Source organism: Ascaphus truei, chromosome 1, assembly GCF_040206685.1.
Source record: "Ascaphus truei isolate aAscTru1 chromosome 1, aAscTru1.hap1, whole genome shotgun sequence".
Classification (NCBI taxonomy): domain Eukaryota; kingdom Metazoa; phylum Chordata; class Amphibia; order Anura; family Ascaphidae; genus Ascaphus; species Ascaphus truei.
The window spans coordinates 239941743-239953265 of NC_134483.1; the positions used below are offsets into that span (position 1 = coordinate 239941743).

Below are 11523 nucleotides of genomic sequence, written 5' to 3' on the forward strand. Positions count from 1 at the left end.
TAAATCTGACGTTACCCATTTAATCTTGAAAGTACACGTGTATGCTATATTTCCTCTTTATAAAAGAGAAGGTACAATTTTCATTATATATATATATATAGTATATCATGGCTGTTTCAGATTTTGCACGAGTTGCAGATCTGAATGTTTTAATGAGGAATCAGTATCAGAGAAATCTGATTGACGGTGAAACTCTGGCATTTGAAATTCAATTTGGCCCGTGGGGACCTGGGGCAAGATACTGCTATCTAACAATAGACACCACAACTGATCCAAACACATATCAGTACGTACAACAGGCATATGATCCGTTAATACACACGATCATTAATTTGACACATAATGCAGCGACTGTCATTTTGGGACAACAGCCTGTGATCCTATTGGGTTAACTAAGCCACAAGCCAGTGACAGGAAGCCTGAGCGATCGCACGCAGACAAGAGGGGAAATTTTCTTGTCCAAGAGAGAAAGTGGAGACCTCCGTTCACCCAGTATCAGACTCCAGTTTATCCTAGAGACGAGCAGTGGGACAGAAGAGGTAATTTTCAAAGAGATAATAGAAGTTTTCAGACTCCTACACAGAGACAAAACACTCCTACACCACAGACTACACAACAAAATACATGCTTTGAACAGCAATCTCGTAATGAGGGTGCAGTGTCCAGATATAATCTGAGACAATACATTAAAACTCCTGACAGATATGGGCAAGGCAAGGCTAGCGAAATTAAATTTCGTGACAAGCGTACAGGTTTTGCTACGCAGACTTCAGGACTAACGAACACTCAACGTGAGGTTAAACAAACTGCAGCAGCAGCGACGACACCAGCGAGCACAGAAAAATTTGTTGGGAAGATAACTCACTTCCCTACAGACCTCCTCTTTGAGGAATGACAAACTTAACGTTAAACATTCACTACAAGGGAAAAGATTACACTGGCCTATTAGACACACAAGCCGACATATCCCTTGTAAGAACTGATATTTTAATAGATGAAAATTATGTACACGACATCACGATACAAACAATTGAAGGAAATGGCACTTATCCTTCATATTATTTAGACTTAAAAATTAATGACAGAAAAATTTCTATTGAATTAGTTGAACATGACAGATTAGGTTGTGACTTTTTAATAGCATACAAAGATGTGGCTTCCTTCTTTACAATAAAAGAGGAAGTTACAGAAAACCGCAAGCAGACGGAATTGACTGTGAAATTTGACTTGGAAAAAATGATCACAGATCAATGTAATGAAAGTGCTTTTAATGATAAAACAAAATTGTATAATTGGTTAATGACACACAAGTATATTTTTCAGCAGTGGGAAAATCAGGTAGGATTTAGAAAAGGAATTGTACATAATATTAGTACATGTTCTACACTTCCAAAGAAACAGGCACAATATAAAATTAATCATGCCGCCTTACCAAGCATACAAATTGTAATCAATGATTTGCTTAAACAAGGAGTACTGCTTGAACAGTATAGCCAAATGAATACTGCAGTATATCCAGTGCCTAAAAAGGATGGTTCATGGCGGATGGTGTTAGATTATAGGGAAGTGAACAGAGTCACACCTTCAGTGACAGCACAGAACACACATTCACCTTCAATCTTAAGAGGATTACAGCGTAAACGCTTTAAAACTACGTTTGACTTAAGCAATGGGTACTTTTCCCATCCAATCACGCCTGAGAGTTATTGGCTAACCGCATTTACTTGGCAAGGTAAACAATTGGTTTTTACACGCTTACCGCAAGGTTTTGTAAATAGTCCAGCTTTATTCACAGCAGACGTAGTCTCACTATTGTCTAAATTTGACAACACAGAAACTTATGTTGATGACGTGTATCTATCACATGACACAGAAGAAGAGCATTTTAAAGCTATGACAGAAGTGTTAATTGCATTGACAGAAGCAGGTTACCTTGTTTCCTTAAAGAAATCTCAGCTTGCGAGAGAAACTGTGACATTTTTAGGCTTTGAAATAGCTGAAAATGGCAGAGGCCTCTCTACTAATTACAGAGAAAAAGTTTCCAACATCAGTGTTCCTAAATCACTAAAACAGTTAAGAAGCATTATTGGGTTACTGAATTTTTCAATGACGTTTATCCCAGATTTTAATGTACTGATTGAACCATTACATCACGCAACATCACGCGAGATTAAGTCAGAGCAGACTAGACCGAAAACACCTTTTAAATGGTTAACAGTTGAGGATGAGGCATTGCGAAAGTTATTAGCAGCAGTTAATGATGCTTCCTACTTAGCGCAGCGCGACCCGCCAAAAACCATTGTCAGCTTATGTCAACATTTCACCTTTAGCTGCGTACATTAGAATTTACAATGCTATGGAAACAGTACCAATTACATTATTATCTTATGTATTTACAAACACAGAGAAGAGATATTTGCCGCTTGAAAAACTTTTACATTAATTCACAGCCTAGATAATGGGAGTTACATAGTGTTATCTACAGAAAAGGATTGCGATATTCCTCCTTTTCAGGCATCACTTGTCACGGTTAATGGGAGTATACAGTGTTATGGTACTACACTTATTCCACCTCTGTTACATCAGAAATTCACATCTGGAGTACATTTCCAGGTACCAGCTATCACACTGATCCTTCCTCACATGACGGCCTATTTGGCACATTTAAAGAAAATGAAGGTTACTATAGGGTTCACACATGATATAGTACATACCCTTTTACAGAGAGTTCACAGTGAATTACTACGTGTTGATTTGCACCCAGGTGATTTTCCCCAGTGGTTAACTACACTAGGTGAATCATTGAAAACTTTTTGGCCCATGACAGGTAATTTTTTGACAAAAGATAGGCACTAGCCTACAATCTACTGGTAAAAGTATTTTTAGTGGACTAGGAAATGCGTTTGGAATCCTAGGTTATTTGAAACCACTATTGTTTTTTATTTTAGGGATAATAATCCTTGTTATTTTGCTTCGTATTTTCTCATTTCTTCCGAAGATGAAGATGAAGAGACGTTCAACTTAATCACATTTTGCTTTCTAGCATATATTCTTATATTTTTACCTAGATACTAATATACTGTTTTAAGCACACAGGTCAAATCTAACCTGCTGCAGTATGCTTTGTTGCAAGGACACAGACGAAAAGAAAGATGCTTCACAAATCTTGCGTCTACCACGTTCCTATCAAACTTCCATGAGGATGTACTTAGATGAACTGGTTTTGCCACATCGGAAACCCCGCAAAGTGCATGCAGTTCACGATACGATGAGAGACTTTATGTATCAGGACTCTCTTGCTTCCTCTGGACCGTTTTCTGTTTTGACACCTAATGGGACATTGCTACCGCGTAGCTTGCTAATGTTATGTAATTTTTGGCAAGTGAAATCTTTGCTATCTCTTGGTGATCAACCCAACTTCAAGTGTAGAGACATTCACCGTCAAATATTTCAAATGTCTTTTTATACAATTGAAGAAGGTCATATCAGCATTGTTAGCCACGGGTCATATAATTGTACCACTTTGTTTGCATGTTCAGGTAATAAACATCAACATTGTTTTGGTGCCCGTTGGAATACTACGCTCTTGAGTGTGTATGAAAGCCAACATCAACCCGCTTTACAATTGGGTGATTTTTACAAATTGATACCTTCCCATCGTGGAATAACTTGTGCACATATGCGCAGTTGTGGGTGTTTTGGCGATCAGTCACATACTCCTATGAGTTCAAGCTCATCTACATCAGAGAGCTGTGACACTGTCTTCCAAAAGTACACATAATGAATATTTTCTGCTTTGATAATTTTTTCTGCATTTGCAAAAATATGATAATTATGTGTAGGAGAGGGTGTTATGGATTACAGGTATTTTCTGGCATATAACGCATAATGAATACAGGTCACAGGTACATATATACGTAGTATCATTGTAAGGCCTAGTATAGCTTAGAATATAATGTTAGAATCCTGGTTTTCTTGTCTTAGAAATAATAGCTTGTTTTGCTCAGAAGTGGCAGGATATTGGGACAGGTTACAAAGACATAAAAAGGGGAACTTATAACGGTAAACACGCTGTGGTTTGAACGGGAACTTATGAAATATCATAGGTTACTAAATGTAAGTCCTAAGATCGTAAACATCATACGTCACTAACTATAATTTCTGACTCGTAAACATCATACGTCACAAACCACAGAGTATGGACACATGACACGTGACACACGTATGCATACACTCTATATCAGGATGGCCTGACTCCATGTTAGAGAGAGAGAGAGAGAACCGAACTTAAGTGTGAAGTCACACAGATGAGACTGGGACTGGCTGACCTGACGTAATATCTTTTGGTTTGTGAGTATTGACAATGCATATCTAGTTATAATCTCTGCATAGTTAGGAATGGATTGGTAACATACTGTAACTGTTAGCCATTGGCTTATAAGAAGCTTGTTCTGATATTTCTGATATTTCTGAATATTGTTGTAATACAATAAATGATAAACCTTTTCTTATACAAACTCTGAGTACCCTTTCTTTATAAATAATAATCTCACGATACCCTCCATATCTTAATATGTGAGAGTGTGGCCGAGACTTTTTCAAGTGCAACATTTTGGTTTGTGTTCTCTGCTTAGTGCAGGATATAACTCACCATAAGGCGACACTTGATAAAGGAAGGTAGGATTGAACCCAGATTATGGCGCTCCAACGTGGTTAATTACTCATGAGTTGTATAATAAATCTGACGTTACCCATTTAATCTTGAAAGTACACGTGTATGCTATATTTCCTCTTTATAAAAGAGAAGGTACAATTTTCATTATATATATATATATAGTATATCATGGCTGTTTCAGATTTTGCACGAGTTGCAGATCTGAATGTTTTAATGAGGAATCAGTATCAGAGAAATCTGATTGACGGTGAAACTCTGGCATTTGAAATTCAATTTGGCCCGTGGGGACCTGGGGCAAGATACTGCTATCTAACAATAGACACCACAACTGATCCAAACACATATCAGTACGTACAACAGGCATATGATCCGTTAATACACACGATCATTAATTTGACACATAATGCAGCGACTGTCATTTTGGGACAACAGCCTGTGATCCTATTGGGTTAACTAAGCCACAAGCCAGTGACAGGAAGCCTGAGCGATCGCACGCAGACAAGAGGGGAAATTTTCTTGTCCAAGAGAGAAAGTGGAGACCTCCGTTCACCCAGTATCAGACTCCAGTTTATCCTAGAGACGAGCAGTGGGACAGAAGAGGTAATTTTCAAAGAGATAATAGAAGTTTTCAGACTCCTACACAGAGACAAAACACTCCTACACCACAGACTACACAACAAAATACATGCTTTGAACAGCAATCTCGTAATGAGGGTGCAGTGTCCAGATATAATCTGAGACAATACATTAAAACTCCTGACAGATATGGGCAAGGCAAGGCTAGCGAAATTAAATTTCGTGACAAGCGTACAGGTTTTGCTACGCAGACTTCAGGACTAACGAACACTCAACGTGAGGTTAAACAAACTGCAGCAGCAGCGACGACACCAGCGAGCACAGAAAAATTTGTTGGGAAGATAACTCACTTCCCTACAGACCTCCTCTTTGAGGAATGACAAACTTAACGTTAAACATTCACTACAAGGGAAAAGATTACACTGGCCTATTAGACACACAAGCCGACATATCCCTTGTAAGAACTGATATTTTAATAGATGAAAATTATGTACACGACATCACGATACAAACAATTGAAGGAAATGGCACTTATCCTTCATATTATTTAGACTTAAAAATTAATGACAGAAAAATTTCTATTGAATTAGTTGAACATGACAGATTAGGTTGTGACTTTTTAATAGCATACAAAGATGTGGCTTCCTTCTTTACAATAAAAGAGGAAGTTACAGAAAACCGCAAGCAGACGGAATTGACTGTGAAATTTGACTTGGAAAAAATGATCACAGATCAATGTAATGAAAGTGCTTTTAATGATAAAACAAAATTGTATAATTGGTTAATGACACACAAGTATATTTTTCAGCAGTGGGAAAATCAGGTAGGATTTAGAAAAGGAATTGTACATAATATTAGTACATGTTCTACACTTCCAAAGAAACAGGCACAATATAAAATTAATCATGCCGCCTTACCAAGCATACAAATTGTAATCAATGATTTGCTTAAACAAGGAGTACTGCTTGAACAGTATAGCCAAATGAATACTGCAGTATATCCAGTGCCTAAAAAGGATGGTTCATGGCGGATGGTGTTAGATTATAGGGAAGTGAACAGAGTCACACCTTCAGTGACAGCACAGAACACACATTCACCTTCAATCTTAAAAGGATTACAGCGTAAACGCTTTAAAACTACGTTTGACTTAAGCAATGGGTACTTTTCCCATCCAATCACGCCTGAGAGTTATTGGCTAACCGCATTTACTTGGCAAGGTAAACAATTGGTTTTTACACGCTTACCGCAAGGTTTTGTAAATAGTCCAGCTTTATTCACAGCAGACGTAGTCTCACTATTGTCTAAATTTGACAACACAGAAACTTATGTTGATGACGTGTATCTATCACATGACACAGAAGAAGAGCATTTTAAAGCTATGACAGAAGTGTTAATTGCATTGACAGAAGCAGGTTACCTTGTTTCCTTAAAGAAATCTCAGCTTGCGAGAGAAACTGTGACATTTTTAGGCTTTGAAATAGCTGAAAATGGCAGAGGCCTCTCTACTAATTACAGAGAAAAAGTTTCCAACATCAGTGTTCCTAAATCACTAAAACAGTTAAGAAGCATTATTGGGTTACTGAATTTTTCAATGACGTTTATCCCAGATTTTAATGTACTGATTGAACCATTACATCACGCAACATCACGCGAGATTAAGTCAGAGCAGACTAGACCGAAAACACCTTTTAAATGGTTAACAGTTGAGGATGAGGCATTGCGAAAGTTATTAGCAGCAGTTAATGATGCTTCCTACTTAGCGCAGCGCGACCCGCCAAAAACCATTGTCAGCTTATGTCAACATTTCACCTTTAGCTGCGTACATTAGAATTTACAATGCTATGGAAACAGTACCAATTACATTATTATCTTATGTATTTACAAACACAGAGAAGAGATATTTGCCGCTTGAAAAACTTTTACATTAATTCACAGCCTAGATAATGGGAGTTACATAGTGTTATCTACAGAAAAGGATTGCGATATTCCTCCTTTTCAGGCATCACTTGTCACGGTTAATGGGAGTATACAGTGTTATGGTACTACACTTATTCCACCTCTGTTACATCAGAAATTCACATCTGGAGTACATTTCCAGGTACCAGCTATCACACTGATCCTTCCTCACATGACGGCCTATTTGGCACATTTAAAGAAAATGAAGGTTACTATAGGGTTCACACATGATATAGTACATACCCTTTTACAGAGAGTTCACAGTGAATTACTACGTGTTGATTTGCACCCAGGTGATTTTCCCCAGTGGTTAACTACACTAGGTGAATCATTGAAAACTTTTTGGCCCATGACAGGTAATTTTTTGACAAAAGATAGGCACTAGCCTACAATCTACTGGTAAAAGTATTTTTAGTGGACTAGGAAATGCGTTTGGAATCCTAGGTTATTTGAAACCACTATTGTTTTTTATTTTAGGGATAATAATCCTTGTTATTTTGCTTCGTATTTTCTCATTTCTTCCGAAGATGAAGATGAAGAGACGTTCAACTTAATCACATTTTGCTTTCTAGCATATATTCTTATATTTTTACCTAGATACTAATATACTGTTTTAAGCACACAGGTCAAATCTAACCTGCTGCAGTATGCTTTGTTGCAAGGACACAGACGAAAAGAAAGATGCTTCACAAATCTTGCGTCTACCACGTTCCTATCAAACTTCCATGAGGATGTACTTAGATGAACTGGTTTTGCCACATCGGAAACCCCGCAAAGTGCATGCAGTTCACGATACGATGAGAGACTTTATGTATCAGGACTCTCTTGCTTCCTCTGGACCGTTTTCTGTTTTGACACCTAATGGGACATTGCTACCGCGTAGCTTGCTAATGTTATGTAATTTTTGGCAAGTGAAATCTTTGCTATCTCTTGGTGATCAACCCAACTTCAAGTGTAGAGACATTCACCGTCAAATATTTCAAATGTCTTTTTATACAATTGAAGAAGGTCATATCAGCATTGTTAGCCACGGGTCATATAATTGTACCACTTTGTTTGCATGTTCAGGTAATAAACATCAACATTGTTTTGGTGCCCGTTGGAATACTACGCTCTTGAGTGTGTATGAAAGCCAACATCAACCCGCTTTACAATTGGGTGATTTTTACAAATTGATACCTTCCCATCGTGGAATAACTTGTGCACATATGCGCAGTTGTGGGTGTTTTGGCGATCAGTCACATACTCCTATGAGTTCAAGCTCATCTACATCAGAGAGCTGTGACACTGTCTTCCAAAAGTACACATAATGAATATTTTCTGCTTTGATAATTTTTTCTGCATTTGCAAAAATATGATAATTATGTGTAGGAGAGGGTGTTATGGATTACAGGTATTTTCTGGCATATAACGCATAATGAATACAGGTCACAGGTACATATATACGTAGTATCATTGTAAGGCCTAGTATAGCTTAGAATATAATGTTAGAATCCTGGTTTTCTTGTCTTAGAAATAATAGCTTGTTTTGCTCAGAAGTGGCAGGATATTGGGACAGGTTACAAAGACATAAAAAGGGGAACTTATAACGGTAAACACGCTGTGGTTTGAACGGGAACTTATGAAATATCATAGGTTACTAAATGTAAGTCCTAAGATCGTAAACATCATACGTCACTAACTATAATTTCTGACTCGTAAACATCATACGTCACAAACCACAGAGTATGGACACATGACACGTGACACACGTATGCATACACTCTATATCAGGATGGCCTGACTCCATGTTAGAGAGAGAGAGAGAGAACCGAACTTAAGTGTGAAGTCACACAGATGAGACTGGGACTGGCTGACCTGACGTAATATCTTTTGGTTTGTGAGTATTGACAATGCATATCTAGTTATAATCTCTGCATAGTTAGGAATGGATTGGTAACATACTGTAACTGTTAGCCATTGGCTTATAAGAAGCTTGTTCTGATATTTCTGATATTTCTGAATATTGTTGTAATACAATAAATGATAAACCTTTTCTTATACAAACTCTGAGTACCCTTTCTTTATAAATAATAATCTCACGATACCCTCCATATCTTAATATGTGAGAGTGTGGCCGAGACTTTTTCAAGTGCAACATTTTGGTTTGTGTTCTCTGCTTAGTGCAGGATATAACTCACCATAAGGCGACACTTGATAAAGGAAGGTAGGATTGAACCCAGATTACCATGTCTGTATTTTTAACTAATGATCCTCACATTGAATTATAGTATCCTGTATCAGTTATATATTGTCAATTGCTGGGATTTATATTAATTTACTAATGCTATTGTCACATGCTAATGTGAATGTCACGACGGGTATTTTGTACTTGCTATAGTTGCTATTGTGTGTGATTGACAATGTGTACACACAAAGGAAGGTTGTGGTTGTACACATGTCCTATAGTATGTGGCCACGCACAGTAGTCATCATGTAGCGGGACAATGTTCCAACAAGAGAAACTATATGATTGTGATACTGCAATCTAAAAACACTGTGTATATTAATGTTCACATTGAACATGGAATTTAATAAATAATATATAGTATTGTGTGTTTGTCAACTAATTTTAAAGTAGACAAAGACACTGACAAACACACACCATTAACCCCTATACACAGTGTGCGTAACGTGACGCAGCGTTTACAAACAACCTTAACAATGTTTTTTTTTTTTATAATGGCTCACCTTCAATTGGTAAAGATGAGGCCGCAGATACATGTGAGGATAGGGACGATGCAGATGATGAAACAGGTGATGCACGTGTTGAGACACCTTTTTTTTTGGACACTATGTACAGTACAGGAAAAATAAAATTCTGCTGGTTACATACCCGAAAAGGAAGAATAATACTGTATTGAAAGCCAAAACTATTCGATCTTACTTCAAATAGTCAGCAAGTACATATGTGAAATTTGTATAGTGAAATACTACAATATAATCTTATTTCTTCATACATAGTATTATTAATCAATAATATTAATGTGTTGCATTTTATGACCATGACCTACAATGTTATGTATTAATTGTGAATTAAATCAACATAACATAAAAAAAATAATTAATATTGGTTTTGTTATGACTACAAGAAATTGGCCACAATTATTTGCAATCATCAATTGAGGGCTACATGTGAAAAAGTTCTAATGATTAAATGTTGACGTGATGTACAGTAAAAGTAGTAATTGTGCAATTACTTAGTACATGCTGAATAATAGTAATGTACATTTACTGACCTGGGGGAAATGTTGAGTCATATATCCCAATATCCCGATCCCCAGCCAAACCCTCCACCAATAATGGATTCATCATGCGAGCAACCTGCTCTTCCATCTCCGTCAATCTTACAGAAGGCCCAGGAGGTCCTCCGCCAGTAGTAGTTGCACTGACACATCTTGTGTAATTTTTTTTTTACATTACTTTTAATATCTTGGAAACGTTTCCGACAATTCATATAGGTTCGCTGTTGATTTCCACACGCCGAAACATAATTGACCACCTCTTCCCACAATTCCTTTTTTACTCTGGATGTCTTGCCTAAACAAGGCAAAACAAAAGTGTTACGAAATATGTTAATAACATATTAACATTTGTAAAATCTAATTAAACATAGTTATAACGACCTTGAAATAGTGTAAAATATGTCAACATGTTTGCAAAATCCACACTGCAAGTGCATGCATGTCCGCCTAACAAGCATGGGCAAGCAGAAAAGCTGTATTCCAGACCTTGTAATATCCACTCATGTATGGACGCAAACAGACAATATAGAAACGTTAATCCTACTTCAGCACACATGGCTAAATACGTGCCTCAGTCATACGGACACACTTATTGGGTCACCTATGCTGATGTGATATTCTGTAAACCTTGACTGTTTGTGTAGATTAAATTATGGAATTATCCAGGGATGACCTATTCCCCCAACTGCGGTCTGAAAGCGTAATTGTGATGCGCACGTCTCATAGAGCATTTAGTTCAGGGTGCATGCTTCAAAGGGGGGTGGTGTGAACTTACGTGAGGGCCGCAGGAAACAACAAATAATGTTAAAGTTGCATTGTTTGTTTGACTTTATAATGATGTTGTGAAATTGATTTTACACTTCAATAGTTTCATGTGTGCAATCTGTAATTACCTCAATCAATGTGTAGCTGAAGGTAAAATCGTTCTGCATGTATTGTTAGGCGACATATTGACTGAAGAGATGTGTTTATATAATGCTTCAGTCCGTAAGTGGAAGCTCATGAAGATTCATGAGCACACCTGCACTGACA

At 37.3% G+C, this 11523-nt stretch overlaps 2 long non-coding RNA genes across 2 annotated transcripts in view; both read left to right on the forward strand.

Moving 5' to 3' along the window:
* LOC142495950 (uncharacterized) overlaps window positions 1-4517 on the forward strand; it is a 4565-nt gene extending 48 nt beyond the window's left edge. Inside the window, exons 1-2 of the long non-coding RNA XR_012801865.1 lie at window positions 1-539; window positions 3090-4517. The exon at window positions 1-539 is cut by the window's left edge and continues 48 nt beyond it. This is a non-coding gene — a long non-coding RNA (uncharacterized LOC142495950). The remainder of the gene's footprint in view (window positions 540-3089) is intronic.
* A 171-nt stretch (window positions 4518-4688) lies between these two features.
* On the forward strand, window positions 4689-9253 carry LOC142495955 (uncharacterized). Its single transcript, XR_012801866.1, has 2 exons — window positions 4689-5275; window positions 7826-9253. It is a non-coding gene; the product is annotated as an uncharacterized LOC142495955 (long non-coding RNA).
* The last annotated feature ends 2270 nt before the right edge of the window (window positions 9254-11523 follow it).